Genomic DNA, 20,266 nt, shown 5'->3' with positions numbered 1-20,266 from the left:
ATCCGACTCTTTTCTTTCGTGCTTCAGTTGTCGAGTATGATTTGGTATAGTTTTAATGGTTTGGTATAATTTTAAACTTTTAAGCTGAAACCTCACGTCATAGAATGAATATTTTGTTTACAAATCAGCTTCAAAGAATTGCCGGAAATTATCTTCATAAAAAAGAAAAGTCTTTGCTTGAAAATATATGATTTTCAATTGACTTGGCTTTAAGATCACAAGTTTCAAACCGGTCAGATCGGCAAGCGCGGTAATGTATTGATTAAAGTATTTTATGTTCTTGTGGAAAATTATTTGATAGATCATATTATATTATAAGTGTGAAAACTTTTGGGTGAAGTTATTTTACTAAAAATCCTTCAAAGCTTGAATGACCAAATTACCCAAATAAAATTACTTCTCATTAAATAATTATTTGCCACTATCAGTCATTTCCAAACTATTCTAAATCATGTACTTAATGGAAAGAGCATTTCACATGCTAATTAATTATTTTCAACCTCTTGAGATGTCAATTTCGTTTCCACCAATATAGTCATTAATTATTTTGCATAAATGCACAGAAAAGTAAGTTGGTTATTAAATTGGGAATCCTATTAAATGCTAAATAATAATTGTGGTAAACTATTAATTGAAAAAAATATTTTACCACAATCTAAGCCTTTTGACCTCCCAGCATTAACCAAATTAATAACTCTCCAGCCTCTCAAAATGTAAAGATTTTTTAGAAAATGAATAAGTATCCAACACACAAGGTTCATCTTCAAGATAGAATAATTTTATATTATCAATACCTTTTGTCATTAACTTTGAATAAATAAAAGGCACTGTAAATTCTTTGTGGCAGCTCACATCCAATGTAATTGCTCAAGAAGATGACAAGGACAGTCAACAGCTTGGTCCTTATTACAGACATGCGGTAAGATCATTGCATCAACTTTACTAATTTGATAGTTTTTTTAATTTAGCACAGAAAGGAATTATCATTGTGCTTGACGTATATGCAAAATGTAGGACACTGTTGTTGTTGCTATACTCGATTTTAAATGTCGCTTTTGTTGTTATGAAGTTGACAAGCCATCGCTCTGGAAAGATTTAGTCAAGTATCAGAAAAATGATTCTTAATTAGTATTTTTTGCGTAATGGTTACTCCGACTATTTGGAAGTAAAATGATCTCTTATTTTTCAGTTTTCTAGTTTTGCATTTTCTTTGATAGATTTGAGGACATCTAGAAATCATATGCTATGTTCCTTGTACTTGCAAAAAGATATGTGATTCATCAAGTCTCTTCAACCTCTTTGCAATTTGTTAATGAAGAAGTGCATCCCTAAAAGCATATTTTTCTTGATTCATTACTGTACACTGAGGCATGATTGCGCTTAATTCTTCTTTGGATTGTTTTCTTTCAATCTCGTAGTATGGCTATAAACTAGAAGATTCCTAATTAATTTATGCATATATTTTCGTGTGAACTGAACTTATGTAATAAGCTAAGAAAGTTGACGCAATAGAGATTAATAAGCACCCGGCCTGAGATTTCTTACGAAATATAATCTTTTCATAGATACTCAAGGAAAGAAATCACTACTTGAAAGCGAATGTGTTAGTGTAACGACCCGATCGGTCGTTTTGAGCTCTAGCGCATCGCCCGATGGTTTGAGGCCTTGAGTAACTTCACTTTATGCATTATGACTTGTATGTATGGTCGGAATTAAATTTTGGGAAGTTCGGAGTTATTTCGGAAGAAAAATTATTAATACGAAAGCCTTAAGTTGGAAGAGTTGACTAAGGTTTGACTTTTGAGTAAACGACCTCGGAATCGTAATTTGAAGGTTCCAATATGTTTGTATGATGATTTCGGACTTGGGTGTCTGTTCGGGTTGAGTATTGGGTTGTCCGAAAATATTTCGACGCTTAATATGGAAATTTGGCATTTTGAAAGTTTTAGAATTTTCTAAGTTTGGTTTGAAGTGGACTTTAATGTTATCGATATCCGTTTGGGGTTTCGAGCCTTGGAATAGGTTCGTATCATGATTTGTGACTTGTGCATAAAGTTTAGCGTCATTCCGGGATGTTTAAGTATGAATCGGATGCGTTCGTCGAAGTTTGAATGTTTGAAAGTTTGAAATTTTTCATAAGTTTGACCATGGTTTGACTTTAAGGCTATCGGGTTCGGATTTTGGGTTCGGGACTTGGAATATGTCTATTTTATCATTTGGAACTTGCCTGCAAAATTTGGTGTCATTCGGAGTTGATTTGATGTGGAGGAGTTTGTAGAGATTCAGCTGGTTCTAGCCCACTGTTCTCGCATTTACAAGGTTTTTATCGCATTTGAGATAGCCGCATTTGCGAGATAATTCTCGCTTTTGCGAAGATGTGTTGGGGCAAGGGAGTTCGCATTTGCGAACAAACTGTCGCTTTTGCAAAGTCACTGAGCTCGCATTTGCGACGCATACAGTGTTGGTCGGGCTTTGCATTTGTGACGCCAATTTCGCATTTGCGACCATCACATTTGCTAGCCTCTTGTCACAAATACGACATCTGAGGCTGTTATTAAGACTTCATTTCAGAACTTAGCCCATTGCTCTCATATTTTCATTTGGTTGGGCGATTTTTGGAGCTCTTGGAGGCAAGATTTTTATCATCTATTGCAAGGTAAGTAATTCCAAAATATTCTAAGTTAATTACAGGGATTCTATAAGGATTTAACATGAAAATTGTGGAAAATTATGAAATTTTTGAAGAAAAACCTAGAAATCGTATTTTTGGATTTTGAACGCGTCCAAAACTCATGCGTGCCCTCGGGGCTCCAAACCGAACATCCACACAAGTCTAAAACATAATGCGAACTTGCTCGCGCGCTCAAAATATCAAAATAACCTCTAGAATCATGAATCGGACGCCAAAACACATAAAAATCACAATGAACTTCAATAACTTCTAGAATTGCAACCACTAAATTAGACATGGAATTCGTAATGAATTATATATTTGAGTTCGTGGTATTATGTGTGATGTTTATCTTCGAAAATATTCGGAATCCGGGCATATAGGCCCGAGGGTTGACTTTGTTGACTTTTCGAGCGGAGTTAGAAATTGTTATAAATTTAGTTATGAGTATTAGAGTATATTTTTATTGGTTTGCACATTATTTGACTAGTTTCGGATCGATGGGCATCAGTTTGAGGTGTTAGAAAGGAGCTGGAGCCGGTTATGGAACTTCGGAGCGAGATAAGTCTCTTGTCTAACCTTGTGAGAGGGAATTGACCCCGTAGGTGTTATTCCTGTTATATGCTACATGTTGTGGTAGTTGCGCACGTATGAGGTGACGAGTGTCCGTACGTATGCTAGAATTTCTGATTATGTCCGGATACACCTATGTTCACGCCATGCTTTAATTGTAATAATTGAGTTATTCTTGCTTGTTTCATTCCTTTATTTCCCGTTACGACCTGAGACTAGGCTTGCGTAGAGTGACGGACACGCTATTGTAGAGATTTGACGAGCTACTTGATTAGCCGCGGAATAATTGTGTTTTTCCCTATGAATTTCTCCCGCGTTGTGCGTTTTCATCGATAGGCTTCCTTAAATTTCATAACTCACACGTATATTTATGAGTTGGGTCAAGGACCCGTTAAAGTATCATATTCTTATTGGATCGGGCCGTTCGCCTCGGCAGCATCATATTCTGGCCGTTCGCCTCAGCAGCATCATATTCTTATGGGATCGGACCGTTCTCCTCGGTAGTATCATATTCTTATGGGATCGGATCGTTTGCCTCGCTAGTATCATATTCTTATGGGATCGGGTCGTTCGCCTCGGCAGAATCAAGTATCATATTCTTATGGGATCGGGTCGTTCGCCTCGGTATTTTTATAAAATACTCTTATGGGATCGGGCTGTTCGCCTCGGTAGAATCGTGCGTAATATTTGACAAGAAGTCAGTGTATCCGTGAGTTTTTCTGATTTGAATTGTGACGATCTATCTGGTGGGGACTGTTTTATATATATACTCCATTTGAGAAGGTAATCGATAAATGGAGAGCTTGAGTTTACTGTTCAGAGGAGGATCGTACCACGTACCTATACTTGTTTACGTTATTTATTTACCATGCCTCATGCTTGTTTACTTTCTATTGTACTTGATTTATTAGACCACTCTCATCACTACTTCGCCTGGGTTAGGCTAGATACTTACTGGGTATGCGTTGATTTACGTACTCATGCTACACTTATGTACTTATTGTGCATGTATATATATTCCTGGTGGTCTTTTGGCGCAAAGACGCGGCTATTGCGGGGACTTTACGGTGAGCTGCATCCCATGTTATGATCCGCAGCATACAGAGTCTCCATCAGAATTATTTACATTTTTCCTGTCTAACTTGTAGTCCAGACAGATGTTGTATTGTTATTGTACCTTCTAGTAGATACTCATGCACTTGTGACACCGGGTTTTAGGGGTGTTCTAGAATTTGTTTATGGATTGTTTACATTGTTACACTTTTACTCACTATTTCAATTAAATTGAACGTAACTACGATTTATTTTAATGCACTGGCCTCTCTATCTAAATAGGATTCATGATTTTAAAAATAATAAAAATGAATAGTTAAGTGTTGGCTTGCTTAACAGTGATACTAATCGATTAGAAAAAAATATTAATAAAGAAAGATTTCTCCCTAGAATTTAACTTTCACAAACATGAGAATGAAAGATAATTCACATTTATTTGAAAATAGTTTCTAGATTCGTGCTTTGCAATTATAATAAATACCGATTGCTTAGGATCACTATTTATTAGTTTGAGCTTACATTTTGTCCTTTCAATTTTACATAACTCATTACATACATATGTTAATATTGTTTATACTATTTTAAAATATTTTTACTGATTAGCATGGGATTTACGTGCAAGGCACGTGTCCAGAAATTAGTATAGTAAATAGTTGGAAAATATTTATATATATTGTGCTCTTTCCTAAGAAGGGGTAAGATCTAGCAAAGACAGAAAAAGGGACTACTACTAGTCAAACTTTAACGGGTAACACAATGGAATTTCTATAACTCAAACAATTTTACATAATAAAGAATGTCAGATGACAATATTTCATAAATTAACTTAACTGAATGGGAGCAAATCCAAAAATGAAAAACTTTGAATAGCGTTGCCATCAAAGAAATTCTTTTTTCAATGTGTTCCCAAGTTTTTCACCAACCAATCGGAGATTTTTGAATAATTTCTTATAGTAGTTACGATAAGTTTGATATGTGATAAAATGCACTAAACAAATGAAGTTTAAAATTTTGCCTTGTACTTGGATCTGGGATTTATTAGACCACGATGTGCTCTGACAATGTCATTCTTATGGAAAAAACACAAATTAAATCTTAATCAGGCAAAGCTATGATTTTGATGAGGGAAAGCGGAAGGCTACAAACTTCTAGTATAAGATTGTAAATATATTACTAACATGTTTGTAGTTTACATAACATAACAATAAATGTCAAGTTGGTACGCTAAGCTCCTATTATATGCGGAATTAAGGGCAGAGCTAAACCACAATGGATCTATTGTGCAGAGTTTAATTACCTTGCATTTCAATAAAAGATTGTTTCCACACGTAATTTCTTGGTCATACAATATTACAATGTCAACTCCTATTAATGTGTCAAAGTTCCCTTTTAGAGTACTCCTAGTCAAGCTTAGCTTTCGGAAACACATAAAGAGAATTTTACATAACTCATGCATTGGAAAAACTTAAATGAATAGGAGCAAACATAATCTCCATTTTGTTAAAGTCTATAAAGAATGGAGTAAAAGATTTACAATAACAACAACCACGCTTTGGTCTCAAACAAAATTGAGATCATTTGAATTCTTTCTGACCATCTTCATCACAAACAATTACTCTACAATATTGATATAGAAGATTTACAATATTGAGGACAAATTTTCCACACAAAATAAACAACTACCCAAGCAAAAAAAAAAATTCTAAGTAGTTTTTTTTCATAGACTGCCTATAAGTGCAGAATGTCTAATATCAAACTCACCAACAAAATCCAAAGGCCTAAAAGTATCATTTCTAATCCTTTTGATATTAGGACTTGACAATCCTCTATGCCTAAAACTGTGATGACCCAAAAGGGTCATCTTATGTTTTACAACTCGAATCTGTGCTCTTAAGCCTTAAAATCTCATTTTTACCCTCCTCGATTTGCGTGCGCAGTCCGGGCAGGTTTCCGGAAAGCTTTTATGTTGAAAACTAATGAAAATAAGAATTTTTGTCTTAATCTTAATTTTAGTTGACTTCGTTCAACATTTTTGGTAAACGGGCCCGGATCCATATTTTGACGGTATCGGTGGGTCCGCATCGAATTATGGGACCTGGGCGTAAGCCTGGAATCGAATTCGGAGGTCCCTAACTCAAGTTATGAATTTTTGATAAAAATTAAAAGTCTAAAAATTAATCGTTTTTAAGAATTGATTGATGTTTGGCATTGTTAGTACCGGGTCCGTATTTTAGTTTCGAAACTCGGTACAGGTTCATTATGATATTTAAGACCTGTCTGAGAAATTTGGTGAGAAACGGAGTTGATTTGACGTGATTCGGATCTTCGGTTGAGAAAATAGAAATTTTAAAGTGTTCTTGAGAATTTTATTTGATTTGGTGCTAAATTCGTAGTTCTAGGTGTTATTTTGGCGATTTGATCGCGCGAGCAAATTCGTATGATATTTTTAGACTTGTGTGCATGTTTGGTTTGGAGCCCCGAGGGCTGGGTGAGTTTCAGATAGGCCACGGGATGTTTTGAACTTTGGAAACCTGGTTTTTCTGCAGAGTCTGTGATCTGGCATGTCCTTCTTCGCGTTCGTGATGGTACTCTCGCGAACACGAGATATGTCTCGCGAACACGAAGGCCAGGGGGAGTAATCATCGCGAGCGCGAGCTGGGTCTCGCGAACGCGAAGGCTTGGTGGCCAGTACCCTTGGTGAACGCGATAGTGCTCTCGCGAACGCGATGAACACTGTCGCCCAGCACTTAACAGAATCCAAAAACGGGATTTTAGCAAAAAAACTCATTTTCTCAAAAACCAAACGGTGAGAGGCGATTTTTCAAGAGTCATTTCTTCCCCAAATTGTTGGTAAGTGATTCTAAACCATTTTCTTTCAATTACCCATTATATTTCTTGAATTTTTAACCAAAAATCTAGAGTTTTCATGGTAGAATTAGGGATTAGGGTAGAAACTAGGAATTTCGGGAATTTGGGAATTTAGACCTCAATTTGGGGTCGAATTCCAAAATCAATTATATTCGGGCTCAGGGATGAATGGATAAAAGGATTTTGGTCTGAATCTCGAGTTTTGACCAAGCGGGCCCGGGGGTCGATTTTTAGACTTTTGGAGGAAAATTTGAGAAATTTAATTTATGAAATATAATTGATTCCTTTAGTAATATTTGATATCATTGAGTCATTTTTGAATAGATACGAGTGGTTTAGAGGTAAATTCTAAAGGAAAAGCTGTAATTGAGAATTAAGTGGCCTTCGAAGCGAGGTAAATGTTGTGTCTAACCTTGGCTTGAGGGAATAGGTATTGTGTGAGTATTTGCTAAGTGTTTTGTTGTTGAATACGACGTATAGTTGAGGTGACGAGCATTTATACGTTGTGGTCGAGTCATAGCATGCGAGTGAAATTCCATTTCTTGCAAATTTGTAGTCTTAAATCTTGTTATCCATGCTTATTGTTGTTGTTGAAATATTGAGAGACTTGTATCCGGCTCCACCAAGGTCGATAAAATTGTGAATATTAATTTGAGGTTGAGATGTTAAAGTGTGAAAGTAATCATTTATGAAATTTTGATTTCTTGTGAAACTTCTCTTTATCCGTTGTTATTGATTCTGTGAATTGTGAGAAAGAGTGTAAAGCACGAAGGGTGATGCCGTGCATGATTTATTTATATTCTAAGGAAGAGTGTAAAGCGCGGAGAGTGATACCGTGCATAATTTAATTATAATGTGAGGAAGAGTGTAAAGCATGAAGGGTGATGCCGTACATAATTTATTTATATTGTGAGGAAGAGTGTAAAGCACGAAGGTGATGCCGTGCATGAATTATTTATATTGTGAGGAAGAGAGTAAAAGCACGAAGGGTGATGCCGTGCAATCTTATTTGTTATTTGGTGAGGTTGAGAGTAAAAGCACGAAGGGTGATGCCGTGCAGTTTTCCTTTGCTGTCTTAATTGCTCAATTCATTTAAGGATTTTCTGTTTAATTCTGTCTTTTCATTATTCTCACTCTTCATGTTATATTCCTCCACTGTATGCCCCCTTCCCATTATTTCTGCGTTATTTCTTTATTTACTGTTGTTGCCACTAGCATGATTATATTGTTCATGTTATATGTGGGTGTCTTGTCCTAGCCTCGTCACTACTTCGCAAAGGTTAGGTTCGACACTTAGCAGTACATGGGGTCGGTTGTACTGATGCTGCACTCTGCACTTTCTGTGCAGATTTTGATACCGGCTCAGGTTGATCGAGATTTGCTACTGATATGCTGTTCGGAGACTTAAGGTAGATCTGTCGGTGTTCACAGACCTTGAAGTCCGTGTCTATCTTTATGTCCTACTGTTTTCTTTCATTCAGACAGTTGTATTTCTTTCAGACTATTACTAGTCGTAAATTCTAGAATGCTCGTGAATTGTGACTCCAGATCCAGGTGGTAGCAGTTAATATAGTTTTATGATATTCCGCACTTATTATATTTCATCTTAGTTAATTATTGTTAATTACTGAATGAAAATAAGGAATTGGTTAATGATTCTCTAACGTTGGCTTGCCTAGCAAGTGAAATGTTATGCGTCATCACGGTCCCGTCGGTGAAAAATTTCGGATCGTGACAAAAACCATACAACTTAAGCACTTGATTATCTGCAAAATTAAAAGCTCTCTCCATACTCTTCAAATACTTCTCAACCGGATAATCCCCATAACTCCCACAAGGCTTACAACTAACAAAATGTGACACAAATGGCCATCTCTCATCACCAAAACCTGGTTTGTATTTCTCGATCGTTTCCTCGTATCGATCAACTAAACCTGCCCAATATCCATGTAAATAATAAGACCTCTCAATAAACACCTTATCAATCTACTTATTGTTCCGCGAAATCAAAAGGCATATCAGTGCTGATTGATCATCTGCTTCAAAATTAGGCCTACCCTTTAAATTTGCTGTTAACATTTTTCCAGCATCGTCGCGAATTGTACCTTTTGGTCCCATTGGTGCCCAAGAATCAAGCAAATCTAAAGACCATTGACAATTTCTAAGTAGAAAACTCCCAGTCTCAACCCAAGATTTCTCATTTAACAATTCAGGGTATCCATGAATAATTAAATTTTTGCCATCATATTTAGATAATGGAATTTCAAATGTCATGTCTGTGAACATTGCATCACTATCCATCCACCAAATCCAACTGTGTGAGAAATCATTAGTTTCCTAATTAATGGCAATTTTGACCAGTATAGCTGATTATCCAAATGAGCTATGTTGTACACAATTTCTATGTTGTGAATTCTGCAATAATCAATCTTGTTCTTTATTGACTTTAACAAATAATGATCACCAATTGGATTGTCACAGGGATTTGGAGGTGAACCTGTTACCTGTTAGAAAATTAGAATAACAGAAAATAAGAAGAAAGACTTATGAGACGTGAGAACAACTTTTCTTAGTGATACCAACCAGGGTTGTGGTAGAGTGGTAAGTACTCTTTCATTCTTAACCAGATGTCTCGGGTTTGAGCTCTGGATACGGAGTCGCATTTGTTGGGGAGCGCTTTACCCCAATGTGAGACTTCCCGGCGCGAATCCGAATTTAGTCGGATCCCAATGCGAATACCGGACACCGGGCGACGAACCAAAAAAAAATCTTAGCGAGACTTTTAAGAAAAGTTCTTTCCGAATACAATTAAGCCACTATATACTGCAAATTAACTATTCAAAATAGTCATCAATTTCATGAACATACATGTTCTCTTAAAGTTAGTTAAAACTTAGATTTATGGTTATAATTCAATTCAAGTTTTAAATAAAATAGAAAATATACCAAGTCTTTTAACAAATAAAGACTTATATATTACTAATAATTAAGTGTCGAACATTACCAGCAAAACACGATGGGTGCCATTAACATAGCTAGGAAATCTTGGATTTTCATGGAGCCAAGCTTTTTGTAATATATGTGGCCTAGTTTTGGCCAATGATTATTAGCCTTGTTGGCTTCTTCATGGCTTTTCCTTAGTGACCCTCGTTGGACATATTATGTCCTCTCGTTCTAGGTCTTGTTGGCCAATTGTATACCAAGCAATTCCAATTCTTTTGACTATAAATTGAGCTGATTCTACCTCATTCCAAATACACCAACAAGATTTGAGTTCTTCATTTCTTGTTTCTTCTCCTCTTTTAGCAATTGAGAGTATTTGGCAAGAGAATTGAGTGTCGGAAAATACTTGTGTGAACCCTTCTTTGGAGTGATCTTGTGATGATATTCTCTAGGAATTTTTTGGGTTGATTAGAGTATTTACTATAATTTTGTACTCTCTTTTGTAATCTTGCTACTATAGTGAAATTGCTTTTCTCCGCTTGTGGACGTAGGTCATACTGACCGAACCACGTTAAATTGGTGCCTTCTTTATATGCTTTAATTCTCGTTGTTATCAACTTGCATTGTCTTTGTTATTATCATTATAACATTGTTTGGCTAAATTTCGCACTACCCGGGTTCCCGATCCTAAAAAATTAGTATTAGAGCCAGATCTAACCGGGTTAGTTTAAATAGCCAAAAATGACTCTAACAAAGTCTTATGTTGAGAAATTTGACCGGAATGCAAACTTCAGAATGTGGCAATCAAAGATGGAAGCTATCCTAATTCAGGATGGCTTAGATTTGGCACTCCAAGGAAATGAGAAGAAGCCGGATAAAATGACGGACGGGGAGTTTGCCGTCATAGACAAAAAGGCAAAAACAGGTATTATTTTAAATCTCTCAAATAAAGTTTTGCGTGAAGTTACAGCAGAAAGCTCAACCAAAGGCATATGGGAAAAGTTGAAAACCTTATATATGAAAAGAACAGTAGAAAACAGGTTTTACCTAAAGCAAAAACTCTACACTTTTCGTATGGATAAAGGTACATCTATACTTTCACATTTTGATACTTTTGAATCTCTTCTTATGGATTTAAGTAACATAGATGCTGAAATTAAATGAGGATTAAGTTGTGTTATTGCTTGTTTCCTTAACTACCCCCAGCCGTTTAAATATATAAGAGATACTATGCTTTATACAAAGGATAATATCGCTTACAAAGATATCAAATCTATTTTGAAATCAAAAAAACAAATAGATAGAGATATTACTGGAAAAATTAGTGTGAACCAAGGGGAAGGCTTATTCATAAGAGGTAGATCCAATAAGAAAGATTCAAGTAGTGAGAGACCTAAATCAAGGTCAAAATCCAGATACAGAAATGTCATGTGAAATATTGTCATAAGAAAGGTCACAGTATTTCTGAATGCTTTAAATTGAAAAACAAAGAAAAGCATACAGAAAAGAAAAATGAGCACAAAAATACTGACACTGCCGAAGCAAGTGTAGCCGCTGATGAGATTGAGGAAACTATTTTTTTAGCAACTAATAATAGTTTCAAATCTAACAATTAGTGGATTTTAGATTCGGATTGTTCTTATCATATGTATCTCAATCGGAATTTATTTACCACACATGAATCTATTGGAGGTGGTGTTGTTTTGATGGGCAACAATGTTGCCTGCAAAGTTATTGGAAAAGGTATAGTCCGAATCAAAATGCACGATGGTGTGATGAGAACTCTCACCGATGTTAGACATGTTCCTGACTTGAAGAAAAATCTCATCTCTTTGGGCACTCTAGAATCTCTTGGGTGCAAGTATACATGTGAAGGTGGAGTTCTAAAAGTTTCTCATGGTGCTCTTGTGATCATAAAAGCATGCAGATCTGGTACGTTGTATACTCTATTGGGATTTACTGTTACAGGTACTGCTGCAATTTCAACATCAGATAAATCAAATTCTAACATCACCAAATTGTGACATATGCGATTGGGGCATATTAGTGAAAAAGGTCTTTCCATCCTGAGCAAAAGAGGTCTCTTATGTGGCCAAAGTACCGGAAATATGGAGTTCTGTGAACATTGTGTGTTCGGGAAGCAGAAAAGAGTCAGCTTCAAATTTTCAATGATTCATAGAACAAAAGATACTTTGGATTACATTCATTCAGATCTTTGGGGTCCTTCACGTACCCCATCAAAAGGTGGTGTCAGGTATATGTTAACTTTCATTGATGATTATTCAAGGAAAGTTTGGGTTTATTTCCTGAAAAATAAAAGTGATGTTTTCTTAAATTTCAAACAATGGAAAGTTTTGATTGAGAAACAAACAGAAAAACAGGTTAAGCGGCTTAGAACAGATAATGACTTGAAATTTTGTAATGATGAATTCAACGAATTTTGCAAGAATGAAGGAATCGGTCGACATCGTACTGTGAGAATGACACCTCCGCAAAATGGTGTGGCAGAAAGGATGAATAGAACTCTTTTGGAAATGGCTCGTTGCATGATTTCAAATACTGGGTTGACAAATGCCTTTTGGGCAGAAGCTATCTCTACAACTTGTTATATTGTTAACCGAGCTCCTTCTGCATCTTTGAACTTTAAGACTCCAGAGGAAATATGATCAGGTACTCCTACTAATTATTGCGATTTAAAGTTATTTGGTTGCCCTGCATATATGCATGTAAATGATGAAAAATTAGAGTCAAGGGCTAAAAAGTGCATTTTCCTTGGGTATGTATCTATGGTGAAAGGATACCGACTATGGTATCCTGATCCCACGACACCCATGCCATGCAAGTGGAAGTTAGATAGAGTGCTATAATAGGAAATATAACCAGCTCATTTTACTTTTTTCTTTTCTTATTCCTTTCTATTTTCATCACATTGCTTGTGAATCGTGTCATTTTTTTTTTTTGTAGTTTTATTTTTAATGAGTTTCTATAAATACGATTATGAATTTAATTTATATATCTACTTATAATGTAAAAACAATTGCGCAATAGAAAATTATCTGTTTATTTTTCAGGCCGAGTTACTAATTTTACTAATTATCGGTAGTTAGGTGATATTACAGTGTAAAACAAGACTTTATATATACGCCATTGTATAGAAATTAGATCACCAACCTTTATTACACCATAGTTTTTAGGCATAAGTGTAATTTTTGTACGCGACTAATGCAGAAAAGTTCTTACAATATTATGTTGTAACTGCGTGACATAAGAGGGAGTGACTTCATGGTCAATGAAGTGATCATTTGAGAATTATGAGATTTCAGACTCAAATCTCATTTCTTTCTATTTGTCCAAATCTTGATGAACATAATTAATTACTTGATACATGTTTCTATTATAACATGTTAGAATACATTACTAATGTAATTTCTTTTTACACCATTAGTGTTTATAAGTTAAAACCTTTAGGCATTACTCTCTTTAGCATTTAATTTTCTCACACTAAAATATAATACTGTTGATCAGTTCTTCCACACAAACACCCACCCACCAAAGTACTCTTTGATATGAATCAAAATTTAACCCCAAAAAAAAAGCACCAAAATAACAATGTATGATCTTTAAGGGCAAGATTGGTCAAATTTTTAAAGAAAATTGACAATGAAGCATGAATTACAATAACTAAAAATGCAATAAAACATATGTGATGTGAATAAGGCAAGAGATACGATCTTAGTGTCACCAACAAAAAAAAATTGTGGTATTAATTGATTGAAGTGTAGCATAAAAAATCTGAGTCTCAATTTCGTAAAATAAAATATGAAGTTAAAAGCAGCTAAGCGTAAATGCAGTGAACTTCAGACATTTGTGTTTGAAGTTAGGCTTGGCTAGTTTTCAGCGTTAGACTTTTGGTTGAATGTTTTCATACGGCGGACATATGAAGTTGGGGATTGGAAGCCTAACTTCATACCCAAACTAATAGTTCCAACTTCAAACTAGTATGTCTAAATTTGAAACTTCAAACTTAAAATTTTTAACTTAGTCTCACGAGTTTGCAGTTGATTCTAAGGCGACTTAACTTTAAAAACTTTATAAATTTCAACTCTTCTTTAAATAGGGGTTTTAAAACGTGCTATTTTTGCACTTATATAAGAAGCTTAAAATTGTTAAAAATTTAAAAACATACTATTAAGGGGTCGTTTGGTAGGAAGTATAAGAATAATGTTGAATAAGGTGTATTAGTAATGCTGAAATTATTAATGCTGGCCTTAGTTATGCCGAGATTATTTTTTATCCACTATTTGGTTTAGTGTATTAAAGGGATTACATAATTTCTAAAAAAAATATTTGTTTATAAAAATACCCTCCACATTCTTAACTTTGTACACTATTTTTATTGCAGCTGTTTTATTACCCTACAAAATACTGATTATTTGCACAAGAAAAGCGAATTGTCAGCCGTTATGGATCAGGATTCTTACATAGAAGTCAATAATAGAAAATAAAAAGAAAATTGATTTTCTAAATAATAGTACTATAAGATAATTTTAATTAATGTTATCTTTAACCGTTTCGATTTAACATTTTCTTATGAGTTATTATGTATTGAAGAAGAATACATCTTCACCATATTTCATTAATGTTATCTGTTATGGATAGTATTTGGAATAGATTTTGAGGGATTTGAGGGGCAATTATGTCTTTAATCATATTTATGTAAGTTTTAAAAATATTTGCATTGTTAATATTATAGTTTGCTATGTATTAATTATATATAGCATAATACCAAATATGATATAGCTAGTATATGTATTAATTATACAAAGATTTAATGCACAAAACTAATTCTTGCATTATTTTTTCTAATACCTCGTGCCAAATGAACCCCAATTTTTCACCATACCTCCCAAGTCCAATTCGGAAAGAAAGAAAAAAAGTTACATACAAGTAAAAGAAATGTTATAAAATAAAGACAGTAAAGTAAAAACAAGTATAGAGAGAAACTAATATATTATTCAAACTTCAAATTTATGTACATAATGAACTGAATTCTCCTCTATTTATAGAAGAAAGGAAGTTGTTGTGTAAGCTGCTACTGCAAGTTGCTGTGTAAGCTAATACTACAAGCTGCTGTGTAAGCTGCTTGTAAGTTGTTGTGTAAGCTGCTTGTAAGCTACTACTCTAAGCTGTTGTGCCAGATATAGATAATCTTCTACCATGGGTAATATTTATCCATAACGGAGCACCGAAAGGATAAGCTTCTCCAGGAGGCTTATTTCCAATGGAGTACTAAATAGATAAACATATTTACGGCGGGGTCTCATATGGATAAGCTTCTTCAGGAAGCTTATTTACAACAGAGTACTAAATGAACATCCATAATATAATATATTTATAACACTTCCCCTTGGATATTCATTAAAAGATAATGTGCCTCATTAAAACCTTATAAGGAAAACCCTGTGGAAAAAATATTAGTAAGGAAAAAAGAGTACATCGCGTATTTTACTCCCCCTAATAAAAACCTTGTTTCAAATATTTGAGTCTCCGCATTCCAATCTTGTATACCATCTTCTCAAAAGTTGAAGTTGGTAAAGATTTAGTGAATAAATCTGCCAGATTACCACTTGAACGGATTTGTTGCACATCAATGCCACCATTTTTCTGAAGATCGTGTCTGTAGAATAATTTTGGTGAAATGTGTTTCGTTCTATCTCCTTTTATAAATCCTCCCTTCAATTGGGCTATGCATGCAGCATTGTCTTCGTATAAAATTATGGGTCTTTTCTCACATTTCAAACCATATTTTTCTCGAATAAAATGAATTATTGATCTCAACCATACGCATTCCCTACTTGCTTCATGAATAGCTATTATTTCAGCATGATTTGAAGAAGTAGCAATAATAGATTGCTTTGTGGAGCGTCATGATATGATAGTACCTCCACATGTAAAAACGTACTCGGTTTGAGATCTAGCTTTATGGGGATCAGATAAATAACCTGCACCTGTATAACCAACAAGATCTACACTATCTTTGTTAGCATACAACAAACCCATATCAAGAGTTCCCTTTAAATATCGCAATATATGTTTAATCCCGTTCCAATGTCTCCGTGTATGAGAAGAACTATATCTTGCTAGTAAACTAACAGAAAATGTTATGTCAGGCCTTGTAGCATTAGCAAGATACATTAGTGCACCAATTGCACTGAGATAGGGTACTTCGGGACCAAGGAGCTACTCATCCTCTTCTGGAGGTCGGAATAAATCTTTATTCACTTCAAGTGATCGAACAACCATTGGTGTACTCAATGGGTGCGCTTTGTCTATGTAAAAGCGTTTTAAGACCCTTTCTGTATAGGCAGAATGATGGATAAAGATCACGTCTGCTAAATGTTCAATTTGCAGACCAAGACAAAGTTTTGTCTTTCCAAGATCTTTCATCTTAAATTCTTTCTTAAGATATTCAATTGCTTTTTGAAGCTCTTCTGAAGTTCCAACAAGATTTATGCCATCAACATAAACAGCAAGTATAACAAATTCTGAAGCCATTTTCTTTATAAAAATATATGGACAAATAACATCATTTATGTAACCCTCTTTCAGCAAATATTCACTGAGGCGATTATACCACATGCGCCCAGATTGCTTTAAACCGTACAAAGATCTTTGTAATCTGATTGAGTACATTTACCGAGATTTTGAATATGCTTCAGGCATTTTAAATCCTTCAGGGATTTTCATATAAATTTCATTATCAAGTGACCCGTACAGATAAGTTGTAACCACATCCATTAGATGTATTTCAAGCCTTTCACGTAAGGCTAAACTGATGAGATATCGAAATATTATGGCATTTATAATTGGTGAATATGTTTCTTCATAATCGACTCCAGGTCGTTGTGAGAATCCTTGTGCAACAAGGCGAGCCTTGTATCTTTCAACTTTATTTTTATCATTCATTTTTCGCACAAAAACCCATTTATGACCAACTGGCTTTATACCAGCTGGTGTTTGGACTACTTGTCCAAAGACCTCTCTTTTAGCAAGTGACTTCAATTTCGATTGAATTGACTCTTGCCATTTTGGCCAATCAGATCTTTGTCGACATTCTTCGACAGATCAAGGTTCAAGATTCTCACTATCTTGCATAATGTTAAGTGCAACATTATATGCAAAAATTTTATCCACCACTATTTCAGATCGATTTAAATTAATCCCATCACCAGTAGAACTTATTAAAAGTTCCTCACTCACTTGAGTCTCGGGTTCATTGATTTCTTCAGGAATCTAAGAACTAATCATATCTTGGGTCTTTTCAGGAGATCCCTTCATAATATCATTTTGATCATTTGTCGATTTTCTTTTTCTAGGACTTCAAACCTTAGAACCCAAAGGTCTACCACGCTTCAGGCGTGCTTTAGGTTCACTAGCTCTCATGCTAGTAGATGGTCCTGCTAGGACATCAATTCGGATAGGCACATTCTCTGCAGGGATATGCGACTTAGTTATCCTTTTCAAATCAGTAAATGCATATGGCATTTGATTTGCTATATTCTGTAAATGGATGTTCTTCTGGACCTCCTGATTACATATAGGGGTACGTGGATCAAAGTGAGATAATGATAAAACTTTTCACACAATTTCTCTTTTGATTTCCTTTTTCTCTCCCCCTAATTATGGGAAATTTATTTCATCAAATCGACAATCTGCAAATCGAGTAGTAAATAAATCTCCCGTCAATGGTTCAAGATAGCGAATAATAGAGGGTGATTCAAACCTAATATATATTCATAACCTTCTTTGGAGGCCCATCTTACTGCGCTGTGGTGGTGCTACTGGCACATATACAACACATCCAAAAATTCATAGATGGGCAATATTTGGTTCATGACCAAAAATTAATTGTGAAGGAGAATATTTATTATAATGTATTGGTCTGAGACGGATAAGTGATGTTGCGTGCAAGATAGCATGGCCCCAAACAGTAGTGGGCAATTTTGTTTTCATAAGTAGTGGTCTTGCTATCAATTACAGTCGTTTAATAAATGACTTTGCAAGGCCATTTTGAGTATGAACATAAGCTACAAGATGTTCAACTTTTATTCCAACTGATAGACAGTAATTATCAAAAGCTTGAGATGAAAATTCTCCAGCATTATCAAGGCGAATAGACTTTATAGGATAATCTGAGAATTGTGCCCTTAATCGAATTATTTGGGCTAATAACTTTGCAAACGCCAGGTTGCGAGATGATAGTAGGCACACATGAGACCATCTTGAAGATGCATCTATTAGGACCATAAAATATCTAAACAGCCCACTTGGTGGGTGAATAGGTCCACATATATCCCCATGTATACGTTCTAAAAAGGCAGGGGACTCAATGCCAGCCTTCATTGGTGATGGTCTAGTGATCATTTTGCCTTGATAACAAGCATTACAAGAAAAATCATCATTTGTAAGCATCTTCAGGTTCTTTAATGGAAGCCCACTCGAATTTTCAGTAATTCGTTTCATCATTATTGATCCAGGATGGCCCAAACGGCCATGCCAAAGCACAAAAGTATTTGAATCAGTAAACTTCTGGTTTACGATGGAGTGTGCTTCAACTGTACTAATCTTTGAATAGTATAAGTCAGAAGATAAAGTTGGTAACTTTTCTACAATGCATTTCTGGCCAGAAATATTCATTGTAATACAAAGATATTCCACGTTCATTTCATCTATTGTCTCAACATGATACCCATTTCGGCGGATATCTATAAAACTCAACAAGTTTCTTCAGGACTTTGAGGAGAACAATGCATTGTCGATAATAAGTTTTGTTCCCTTAGACAGAAATACAGTAGCTCTTTCGGAGCCTTCAATCAAACTTATATTATTAGAAATTGTTGAAACATTTACTTTTTTCTTATGTAAATAAGAAAAGTATTTTTTATCTTTGAATATGGCATGAGTTGTTCCACTATCAATTACACAAATATCTTCATGATTGGTCTTTGATCCAAACATAATTTGAGGATTATCCATATTCTTCAGAATGACATAAACAAAATAAATATGATAGTAAACATTATTTTCAAAGAATAACTTTTATTTATGTACAACAATTACATAACCATACTATCTACTGCAAGCAACAAAAATTAAAATATTTATATTTCTACAGATTCACTACCGATCACATGACTTGTTTCTCCTTCTGGGAGTGCAAAGTAATTAGCTACATCCAAATGCATGAAGTCTAAATTATCTTCAGAAATAAAATTTGCTTCAGCATTTTTCTCTGTCTTCTTCAGGGAGGCTTGATATAGCTCAACCAGGTGCTTTGGTGTAGACATGTACGTGACTAGGGCCCTTTTCCTCCACATCTATAGCATGCATTTTTTGGCTTTGCTGCTTGCATCACTTCATGCTTTTGTTCCTTCCTTTTCTATTGCTGGTGGTGAAGAGGGTTCTTTGGTGCATTGTTATTACCACGATTAGAGTTTCCTCCCCGACCACGGCCATGACCATGACTGGGGCCACGTCCTCTTCCACACTTAGCTTGGTGGAAGTTCGTCTCATTCACTTCAGGGAATGGACAAGAACCAGTAGGTCGGCTTTCATGGTTTTTCATTAATAGCTCATTATGTTGCTCGGCTACAAGAAGATGTGAGATAAGTTCAGAATACTTTTTGAATCCCATCTCTCGATATTGCTGTTGCAGGAGCATATTCGGGGCATGAAAAGTGGTGAAAGTTTTCTCTAACATATCATGATCAGTAATATTATCACCATCACCACATAGTTTCAATTGGAAAATAATTCTGAACATAGCAGAATTATACTCACTGATAAATTTAAAATCTTGTAGCCTTAGATGAGTCCAATCATAGCGTGCATGTGGAAGAATGACCATCTTCAGGTGGTCATATCTATCTTTCAAATTATTCCACAATATGACTGGATCTTTAGCAGTAAGATATTCCATTTTCAGGCCTCATCAAGGTGATGGCGTAATAATATCATTGCTTTGGAACAGTCTTGGTTTGATGTCTGATTTTTATCTTTGATGGTGTCTGCCAGACCCATCGCATCAAGATGAATTTCGGCATCAAGCACCCAAGACATGTAGCTTTTGCCCGATATATCCAGGGCTACAAACTCAAG

This window comes from Nicotiana tomentosiformis, chromosome 10 (assembly GCF_000390325.3).
Source record: "Nicotiana tomentosiformis chromosome 10, ASM39032v3, whole genome shotgun sequence".
Taxonomy (NCBI): domain Eukaryota; kingdom Viridiplantae; phylum Streptophyta; class Magnoliopsida; order Solanales; family Solanaceae; genus Nicotiana; species Nicotiana tomentosiformis.
This window is presented reverse-complemented; position numbering follows the sequence as displayed.